General features: G+C 43.6%; 1 long non-coding RNA gene across 1 annotated transcript in view; it reads right to left on the bottom strand.

Annotated features, from left to right (window-relative positions):
* LOC118156036 overlaps positions 1 to 9,077 on the bottom strand; it is a 28,307-nt gene extending 19,230 nt beyond the window's left edge. Inside the window, exon 1 of the long non-coding RNA XR_004746126.1 lies at positions 8,906 to 9,077. This is a non-coding gene — a long non-coding RNA (uncharacterized LOC118156036). The remainder of the gene's footprint in view (positions 1 to 8,905) is intronic.
* Positions 9,078 to 10,896: the final 1,819 nt, after the last annotated feature.

Below are 10,896 nucleotides of genomic sequence, written 5' to 3'. Positions count from 1 at the left end.
TTCTTTCTTTCTTTCTTTCTTTCTTTCTTTCTTTCTTTCTTTCTTTCCTTCTTTCTTTCCTTCTTTCTTTCTTTCATCTCAACACTTATACACACAGAAGCCATGAGAAAATAGATCTCAGATTTTGACTGTCATTACAAATTCAAAAACCTTTTAGGTCGGGGGGTTGCAGAGGGAAACTACTTTGCAGGATTCTCACTCAGCCAATTTAACTTCGGTGAAACACCCCCATTACACGGGAGAGGAGCGGTGCGTGTCTGTGCTTTGAACATTTTTGGGGAGTTGGAGGATGTATAACACAGCAACATTTTGTCTTGTATGTGAAGCGATCACAAATCAGAAAAGAAGCAAGTAAAAGAAAAAATAATGAAAAGAAAAAAAATCCTAAGCCTTTCTTCTCCATCCGTGTAAATAAAGAACAAAGGAGTAACACCAACAAAACCCGCCCAGCACCCCTCTCTGGACTGGTGTATGGAGTACAAAACTTCTTCCCTGTCCTAAATATCAGGGACTTCGGTTTTAAGGGGGTACCATGGAGGAGTGAAAAGCTCAGCCTTGCTCACTAAGCTGCACGTAACCGCTATATTTACTAAGTAAAACGCAAGGAAATGCCAGCCCGTAAATTAACATGCATGTTTGGACTGCTAATTGCGCTCATCGCAGATCTGGGTCATTTTGCATGAGTGACTCTAATGTAGGTCTGGGATTGCCACGCCGCGCCGTGGACTCCTGACTCCCCGTGCTAATCCCGAGCCCGGTGATTGTGTCAGGTGCAGTTCTGCTTGCCCCAGCAGCTGGTTCATCCTCATCAATGCAAATGAGGCAACTCCTACAATCACAGCCTCGTCAGCCCGCAGCCTGATTGCTGAGGGCGGGCTGCGGCGCCGCACACGATCGCTTCCCAAATCACAGCCGCCGACGAGACGGCTGCAACGTCCCTTCGGCTCAAAGCCAGCCCTTCGCTGGGCAAAGCGAGCGGGCACCAAAAATGAAATGAAATAGTAGAGTAAAAAAAAAATAAATAAAATAAAGTAATAACAAAGTAAAGTACTAAAATAAAGTAATAAAATAAAATAAATAAAACAAAACAAAATTATAAAATAAAGGAACAAGGCTACGGAGACATCCGCCAGTTTTTGGGTGTTCCGTATAGTGTCCCCTGGACTCGAGCACGACTCCGCAGCCGCAACAGTGCCATTAACGCGGTGCTTAGGTTCCTGCCAGGGGGATGCCGTCCCCTTGGCCAGGGACGTTTCCCAGGACGGTGTCCGTCTGTCCGTCGGTCTGTCCGTCCACAGCTGGAGAACCCCCGGCCCCGGAGCCCCGCTCCCGGGCAGGGTCCCCCCGCGACTCTCGTTGCAAGAATACTCGATTTTTCAGTAACCTTTGTATAAACTGATTAGAATTGCTGAAAACAGCAGCATTTTTTTTTTTTTTTTTAAAAAAAGTATATTTGCATAGATTCTTCCACCTCTTGTGTTGTACTGGTATCAGTATCCCTCCTGCTTTTAAAAGCCTTTCATTCATTTGCAACTGATAAAGCTTTGAAGAGCTGGGGGCGGGGGGAGGTCCACCTGTTTCCAAAACAATACACTAACTTGAGAGACTTAAAAATACATATAGTAATTCATGGTGAGCTGCCGGAGCTCCACAGTTGCCAGCTGTGAAGAACACGGCACAAAAGCTTTTGCTGTGCCCAGACAGAAGGAACAACGCCATGTGCAAAGGTCTTTCCAGGAAGGGAGTCACCAGCCCCTGGCAGCCTCCTAAATCCATTTGGCAAGGCACACAGGCAGCTCTTCCCTCCATCATCCAGAAGCTGGTGGGATAACAGATTTCTAGGACTGCTCAACAGTTTATAAATTAGTTAGTCTCCTCTATAGGGGAAAGACTAGAAGCTACCCTATGCCCATTCCTACAAGACTCTTGGTGAACTTGCTCCTTGCAGCTTGAGCTAGCCTCCCACCTTCTTCCTGAACCGAGCAGAAACAGATAGCATTTCCTCCCTACACACCCCACAGCTTTTTCCCTTCCCTTCCCTTCCCTTCCCTTCCCTTCCCTTCCCTTCCCTTCCCGTTTCCCGTTTCTCTTTTCCCTTTCCTTGCCTCTCCTTCTCTGTTTTCCTCTTTTTCCCTCTCCTTCTCTCTTTCTCTTTTTCCTCTCTCCCTTTTTTTTTTTTTTTTTTTTTTTTTTTAATATCAGCTAAGGACTTCTGAGAGGAAGGTCCTTCCATGTGAAGGACCATGTATTTGTTCTTCACTGAGGTAAAAATTGTTGACAGAGGTTCCATTATAAGTGCAGCGAAATACTTCAAGAGGCTGCTCCTGATCAGTGACCCCTTGAAAAGGAATTTGTGCTGCTCCTAAAGGAATCATGCTTCTCTTAAAGCTAAATCTCTGTGGACAGAAACTGTACCAAACTCATCTCTCCTTGCAGGTCGAGCCCAGAGAAGGATATATACCTAAGTAGACATCGGAAAATCTTGGCAAGCCACAGGTTGCGAGACAGTAGGGAAAAGACAGGATGATCTGTGATAACAAAGCCCAGGCCAGGAACCTCCCAGCAATGCCAACGGGAATGGATGTGCAGAAGCAGGGGTAACACTCGGTGCCAACCACTACCTAAAAGCCCGTGTATACCCGTCCATCCATTGCCTAGCCACAAAAAGTCAGTTCCATACAAGACAAGAGGGAATAAAGAGATGCCAGCACATCGGATCGTTTTAGGTACATGCTGTAATCTTCAGCATCTATAGTTTCACCTTTCTTCTGAGTATCAGCCTTGTCTTGAGTGCACAGCCATGCGTTTACACTGTCACAGTCATTCACACGACCACCATGCTGTTCTAGGACAGGTTCTACAGAGTCTTTAGCTTTTGCTGTTTGTACATCAAAATGCCTTAGTCAAAATTTATACAAGAGCTGGAAAATGATCGTAACATTTTTTAAAATGCCAACTCTGACCATTATGGCAGTATCAAGGACACTGCTAATAAGCAAAGACAAATGATTCTCGCTATGAAGGAGCACTGTGGCAAATCAGAGCTATCAAAGACATTTCATTTTCCATGATTTCCTGATTTTTTTGCTTTTTTCATTGCAGACAAATAGCTAGCACAGAAAGGAACATGGGAACAGGTTGTAGCATATTTACTCAAGTAAGTATTTGGGTGTAATAATGAGATTGTTTTAAAATATTAATATTATATAAATGTTAGTTGAAGTTGACAGTAAATATTGAATAGGCATATCAAAAGGGCAGCATGTCATCTTTACATGGAGCCTAACATTCAGGCTGCTGTTTGTTTTCTTTGTATCAGTTTTCTTACAGATTTTTATTTTTATTTTTTTTTTTAAACTAAAAATGATGAATGTTTATGACAGAAGAAGAGAGAAGGAGAAAGCTTAAAGATCTGGCTGCCCACAAGAGATTATGACCACGTTCCCACAACTACTGTCTGATATGTTACAATAATTCATTATTAGGTCTCTTTTTCAAGACATTACAATGAAACATGGGGAACAAGGTCTAAAGTTTTTGTAACTTTTTCAGCGCAATGCAAGCAGCTATGTTCCTAAAGTTATGTTCTTAAAAAACAACAACAAAAACAGCAACATTTTCAATGTTTTTCTCCAAATGATGCACAACCGGTAAGAGTTACAGAAACTTACAGAAGTTTACAGAAGTTTTACAAATATAGCAAATATCAAAATCATTCAGGAGGTGGGCAAAGGAAGATAATAGGACTAAAGGTGGTGTGAGACAATGCCCTCAGCTACATGTTCCCAGCCATGCCAGAGGCAAGATGTTCTAATTCCCTTCTGTGCACTGCAATACGGTTTCTAAATATGGTATTACTTATCAAGAAAGCCAACACTGTTTGCTTTTCTAAGCTATGGTCTGTTCAAAAATCCTCCCACATCCAAGAGGCCTTGGTCTAAGTATCTGCAGCACTTTCTTAGGTTATGAAAGATGCAATATACGTGTTTCTCCAATGGAATCTACTGGTCTCTACTGGTGCATATGTATTCACAATTACATCTGCTTACTTTCATGACTAAAGTATTTTCTGTTTGTCTTCTGGGCTTATTAGCATTTCTGTATAATTGAAGTTGCTATTTGCAAACCACTTCTAAACTAATATCCCATTATGAATGCCTCCTTGTTAAGCAGTTAGCCTGAGTTCAAGTATTTTTGTAGGGAAATTCTTTTTCCTTTTTTTTTTTTTTTTTTTTTTTCTTCCATAGACAACCAAACCAAAATGCTTTCAAAAATTTATATAAAAAAAATATAAAACACTCACAAAGGGAAAAAAGCCTCAAATGGGTGCAGATAACAGTGAAGCATTTTGAAACCCAAGGGGCATTTAAGCATTGCCTCAGTTTTTCTTTTTCTCATCATAGTCAGCAAAAACTTTCTGCAGAAACACCTTGTCAGAATCCTTTAGTGGTAAGACACCACGTGCAGTTTTGTTAGAGAATTACTATTAGCCTATTGTTTCCCAACAGATTTACTCCAAGAGAGGGAACAGGTGTATCTACATGCTGGGAAATCTAGACTCATGAAAAATAAACATTTTTCTCATGCCAAAGGCATGCTGGACTTCTCTCACCTTGTGTAGAGATCCACTCCTCTATTTACCTGGAACTGAGGTGGTGAAAGGGGAGGAAACAAAAGCACTTGCTTAATATGCTTCGTTTGTCTGACAATCAGTATTTGAGCAAGAGCTATAACATGAACTTATTTGATAAAATCCATTTTTTTTTTTGTCACCTAAGTCGTCCGGTTTTCAAAGATTCACTCTAGTCTAAGTACAAAGTCCTTAAATTTAGACACCCGTTCTCAAAAACTTAACTAAGAAGGCAGTGAGCGCATTCTGTCTAGTTTTTTTTTGTTTGTTTGTTTGTTTGTTTTTTTTTTTTGTTTTGTTTTGTAAATATAAGCAAAGGCAGTAAAGACACACGCAAATATATACACATATTTTCACAGATAGGTGTACACGTTTCAGCTACCTGCCCATCTCTCTGTTTCTGAGTAACCGCAAGGCCAGTTGCAGACTTGCCTTCAATATTTGCAAAGAACTGTTAAAATACTATTGCATACAAGCCATTGCATAAATTGTAAGAGATTTTTATACAGGAAAGTTTATTTTCCAGGGCATTACTGAATGATAGATTCAGATTTACTTGATACCATACCTGCAGCAGAGTGAATGCAGCCTGATCTCCTTCGTATTAGTGTCTTGTGCTTGGATTTGCTACTGCCTGAATAAGACAAGATGGTCATCCAATGCTTTGCCTGCATTTAGCATGCCCTTCCATGTAGATTTGAATAAGGGTTGAGCTCACATTTCAGCAGTACCATTGCTGGTAGCAATAAATAGGGTCCTTCTCTTTACGCTGGCTCCAGATTTTCAGGGACCTTGCAGAAACTTACATTTTTCAGATAGGTTTGGATGGAAGCTGGCCAAGAAGCTGTGAAGTATGGGGTGAAATGACTATGAAACACTATCATGTGCATGCTCACACGCAAATATTGGGCGATCACAGACAATTTAATTTATCAGGAAAACAGGCTGAAACGTTTAAGACTGAGAAACATGTTTGCTTCTGATATGATTGTGTTTTACTATGCTCCATAATATTGCAGGCTATTAGAGGATTGTTTCAGATGAGGCACCTCAATACCAGAAAGTATGCCAGCAGGACTATTTTTTTTTGGAAATCTTTTTTCAATTTTTATTTCTTTTTAATCTCAGAGAACTAAAAGGGCTTGGTTGAAAACATTCAGCTTTTTCAAATACATCCCCAAAATCCAGGGTCCCAGTATTTGGAGCTGTGTATTCCCAGTTAACACTGAAAACACCGACTGCTTTAGCATCATTTACCCAGAGCCAGACTACAAAACTCACTGATCTTGTCTTTGCATAGCAGAGAGCTAATGCTAACTCTGCCTCTGTGACGCTTGGTGTTACAGAAGGATGGCAGAGTTCTCCATGTTTGTACCTCGGGGATGCTTTGCAACCACAAGGCACACGAGGGAAGAGTTGAAAGCACTCCACAGATGTGTTGTTCTGCTCCACTTTTTAATTTGAGCCTCATATCTTGACTACATTCATTTTTAGACAGTTTATTGACCCAGATTCACCTGTAGTGTAACTCCACTGAAATAAATGGGTTTACATCGGGGATTAATTTGGCCCATTATACTAACATCCACAGTTCTTCGTAATCTCATAATTTCATAATTTATAATTTCATAAATATAAAGATGTTTTCAAGGTTTCCTTTATTTTAAACTGAGTACAACATTGCTCCTATACATAACTATTGATCCTATACATAACACCCTGATAGACTGATCGAGAGAGGAGAGAGAGAGAAAAACACAGAGACAAATAAGTGGAGGCAACAAAAACTCTTCAACAGCATTTATTCTGTGATCACAGAACACCATTTCCAGCTAATGGCTCTGAAGCAGTGCAGGACTTTACCATTGGGTATAAACAACACATAATGAGCATCTGTGGGACACTGGACAACTCCCACCTGTGAGGGAAGGTCTTTGTAACTCATGTGGTGTTTTGCTGTTTCGTTTTATTAACTCCCACTCATTAGATGGTGATGGTGCTTTCAGCTAACTTCTTCAGCCCCGGTGGCGTAAAGCGCTTCCTGCTGCTGGCCTTCAAGAGGTTTTGCTGAAGGGAAGAACGCACATGTGGTTTGCACGGGTGTTCTCACAAAAAGGTAGCTGAGGCAGACAAAAAAAAAAAAAAAAAAAGCACAAGGAGCTGCTTGGTTTTCCATGTGCATCCCGTGTTGTTCCGTGCATCGCTCACCAAGCCAGTCCTGCTTCCTTCCCAGGCAGACAGGGAAGTACAAAATTCACCACTGACCTTGATCTCCTCTTCTGGCAGAGCGTCCGGGACGGTGGAAGACTTGTCTCCTGACCCTATCCTTCCCTTTGACAGCTTGGGACTAGAACAAGAAAAAGCCATTGCCCGATCCCCACCCACTCACAGCCATTAATCCTGGGGCCCCTTTCATGGAATGAGCTCTACAAATCATCGTTTTGGTGAGGAATGCAGGGGCATGCGCTCAGATTATAAATAGGGGGTGGAGGACTCCTAATCATTACAAACACTGCTTATTTGGTCTGATTCATAAAAATAAAGGATATTATTGGAGTGTAAAATGTGGTGGTTTTTGTTGTTGGCTTTTATTTTATTGTTTGTTTTGTACAAAGAGTATCAGTTGAAGGCACATAGTAACACTTGCAGGTGCTTGGAGTACATTTCTGGGTGCCCGAGGACCACAGACACCGAGTGGAGAGGCCTACGGCAATTTCCCAAAGCTTTTGAGGAATGCTGCTGCTGGGTTGTTTGCTTGCTCCCAAGCCTCTAAACATGCCAGACTTACTTTGTTCATTACACTGCTTCCCTGCGAAGCAGCAGGTTGATTTAAACATTCTCCTTCTGACCCATAAGACCTTCAGTGGTCCGGTGCCTGCTAACCTGCACAAGATATACCGAAGAACCAAGTAACGTCATTTTATTTTATTATTATTATTATTATTATTAACTACACTTTTGGAACATTTTGCCAATTCACAGTCTGCTCACTCATGTTATGATTCTTTTACACCTGGATGCTGCTCCGGAAGGCTGCTGTAATTACATCCTGATTACTGCAGTTGCAACAGCTGCAAACACTTTAGCGTGTGTTAAAATAAATAAATAAAAAGACAAATAATTAATGTGGAGTATAAAGAAAACACTCCCTGCTTTTTAAAAGGGAATACCACTGTCAGAAGGCATTTGCTGCTCACATTCTTTCAGCACACGGTGGTTAAGTAGAGTCGCAGCACACCGCCGGCCCTACTGCCTCTGTCACGCTGCTCAGCAAGAATGCTCTCGCTGCTTAATGGCTTGGGTTTTCTGTAGGATAAAAAAGGAAGCATGTGCTCACTATCATAAAGTGCATTTCAAGTTAGTTTAATAGACCAGTGGATCAGTTATCAATTGAGAGGTGACACGGTGTAGACAATATTAGGGGTACTTTATTTAAGTGGCAGACTTAGATCCTGTAGCTTGATGTTGTCTGCTGTCCCCTCGTTTGGAGCAGCATGTATTTCAGATGACATGAGTTTATATACCCACGTGTGTGTGTGTGTGTGTGCGCATACGTGTGTGTGGCACAGCTGTGGGGACCAATATATGAAAATAATTCCTTTCACGTATAGGTAAAATACTTTCCTCATCATTTCAAAATATGATAGATAGGTTGGGAAGCGGGTATTAAAACTCAAGGTTGTCAGTGTAAGATGGGCATCATCACGAGTAGTCAGCACGGATTCACCAAGGGGACGTCATCCCAGACCGACCTGATGAGCTTCCAAGATGACATGACCCGCCCAATGGCTGAGAGGGCAGTGGGTATTGTCTTTCTCTGTTCAGGCTTTTGTCCCACATAAAATCCTGATGGAGTAGCTTTTGACTTATGGCTGGATGAGCAGTGAGATGGATCGAAAACTGGCTGAACGGCTGGACCCAGAGGGTTGTGGTCAATGGTGCAAGGCCTGGTGGGAGGCCAGTAAAAACTAGAGTACCCCAGGAGTTGATACTGGGTCTGGTCCTGTTTAACAACTTCATTAATGATCTGGATGGCAGGTAGAGTGCACTCTCAATAAATTTGCAGATGACAGGGAACTGGGGCCGTGGCTGACCCACCAGAGGGCTGTGCTGCCATCCAGGTGGGCTCAGCAGGCCAGAGAGGCGGGCTGACAGGAGCAAAGTATTTCTAGCAGGCTGAGGAAGCTGATCCTTCCCCTCTGCTCAGCACTGGTGAGGCTGCATCTGGAGCAATGGGTCCAGCTCTGGGCTGCCCAGTACAAGGCAGACCCAAACTGTTGGAAAGACTCCAACAGAGGGACACCGAGATGATCAAGGGACAGGAAGGGAGGCTGAGATAGCTGGGACTGCTCAGCCTGGAGAAGGGGAGGCTCAGGGGGATCTCATCAATGTCCATATATACCTCAAGGGAGGGTGCAGTGAAGACAGTGCCAGGACAGGAGGCAGCGGGCACTGACTGGAGCAAGGAGGTTCCCCTGAGCACCAGGCAGCACTGCTGTGCTGTGCGGGTGGCTGAGCACTGGCACAGGCTGCCCAGAGGCTGTGGGGTCTCCTCCTGGGGGATCTTCTGAAATCACCTGGACACGGGCCTGGGCACCCTGCTCTGGGTGGCCCTGCTGGAGCAGATGAGCTGCAGAGGTCCCCGCCAGCCTCAACCATTCTGTGATTCCGTGGTTGCAAATGCCCCAGCCAGGCAAACAGTAAAGGCAGAAACATGCATTATTAATCCATCGATCATGAGATGAAAATCCACATAGCAGAAAAAAGGCTATTTTAAAAGTTAAAAATAAAGAGAACGCATTGTAATGACATTTGTTCTCATTGTTCCCGTCACACAGAGAGTTTGTTACATTCTCTCTACATAGGTCCTAGGACTGCAGATTTTCCCATGTTAATTGGTATGAGAAATATCTCAATAATTTCCCCAAACAGGGTCTTCTGAGAAGCTAATTTATTCATTTATTCACAATTGCAATACTGGGTGTCCTGTGAACAGGGGTGCAAACTAAAAGTATATAATTGCCTAATATATCCCCTATTACCTGATGTTTAATTCCTCCCGTTTCCTCAATGTCTGAGTACTACAGACCAACAACCTACACTTGTAACTACGCCCTGTATATACAGTTTTCTTTGACAAAGCTTCATTTGTTTATTTATTTATTTATTTATTTGAAATGTAAGGGCCCAAGATTTTGTAGCTTCTTGTTCTTGCCAGTTCTGCAAGTGTTTGTCTTGTTTTCCTTAGCCATTATTCATATTCAGGGATAGTTTCGTTCTCTGGAGATAATCAAGACCGGCCCTGCTACCATCCAGCACAATGTAATGTCTCCTGATGCTGAGGTCACCCAGCTGGGGCCGGGGGGTTTCCTGCTGGGGGGCCGGGGCACAGACGCGGCCCACCCCGGCACAGCCACTGACCCTGGCCTCTCTCCTTCTTGCAGCAGGCAGCACCTGTCGCAGCGGTGCCAGCGAGGGGAAGCAGCTCCCCATCCACAGCTGTCCCCAGCCTGCCGCAGCAAGAGAGCACCATGGCCACAGAGGCTGAGGTCACCTGCCCTGTGTGCCAGGGGAACCCAAAGGAGCCCAGCGTCGTCATCCCCTGTCGCCACCAGTTCTGCTTGGGCTGCATCATGCGTTGGGCCAACAGGAATGCCACCTGCCCGCTCTGAAGGTGTTGGGGCCCATCCTCTTTAAGATTGTTATGGATGATTTGGATGAGTGCACCCTCAGTAAGTGTGCAAAAGACACCAAGCTGGGGGGAAGTGTTGATCTGCCGGAGACTAAGGAGGCCCTGCAGAGGGACTGGGAAGGGCTGCCTTGGTGGGCTGAGGCCAACGTGATGAAGTTCAAAAAAAGCAGGTGCCAGGTCCTGGATATCTCTGGAATATCCAGAGATATTCCATAACATATAACGGAGTTATATGAACAATTCCTATGGGCTGGTTGGCTGGGCTGGTGGTAGGACTACTGCTTGGGGATGGGCTGGCCATTGCTCAGTGGGGAGTAAGCAATTGCACTGTGCACTGTGCCTCACTTGCTTTCTATATTCTTTATTTCCCCCTTAGTTTTCTGTCCTATTAAACTGTCCTTAGCTCCACCCACGTAAATTTACTTTGTTTCTTTGTTTAGGTTTCTATCCCTCAGACCACTGGCAGTAAAATATAGTACACACATGGAGAAAAGTATCCTGGGTGTCCTTGAAAAACACCTGAAGGACAATGCAGTCATAGCCAACATGGGTCCACCCCAGGAAAGTGCTCCTT

Source organism: Oxyura jamaicensis, chromosome Z, assembly GCF_011077185.1.
Source record: "Oxyura jamaicensis isolate SHBP4307 breed ruddy duck chromosome Z, BPBGC_Ojam_1.0, whole genome shotgun sequence".
NCBI classification, from domain to species: domain Eukaryota; kingdom Metazoa; phylum Chordata; class Aves; order Anseriformes; family Anatidae; genus Oxyura; species Oxyura jamaicensis.
Note: the sequence above shows the minus strand (reverse complement) of the source record. Positions and strands in the feature narration are given on the sequence as shown.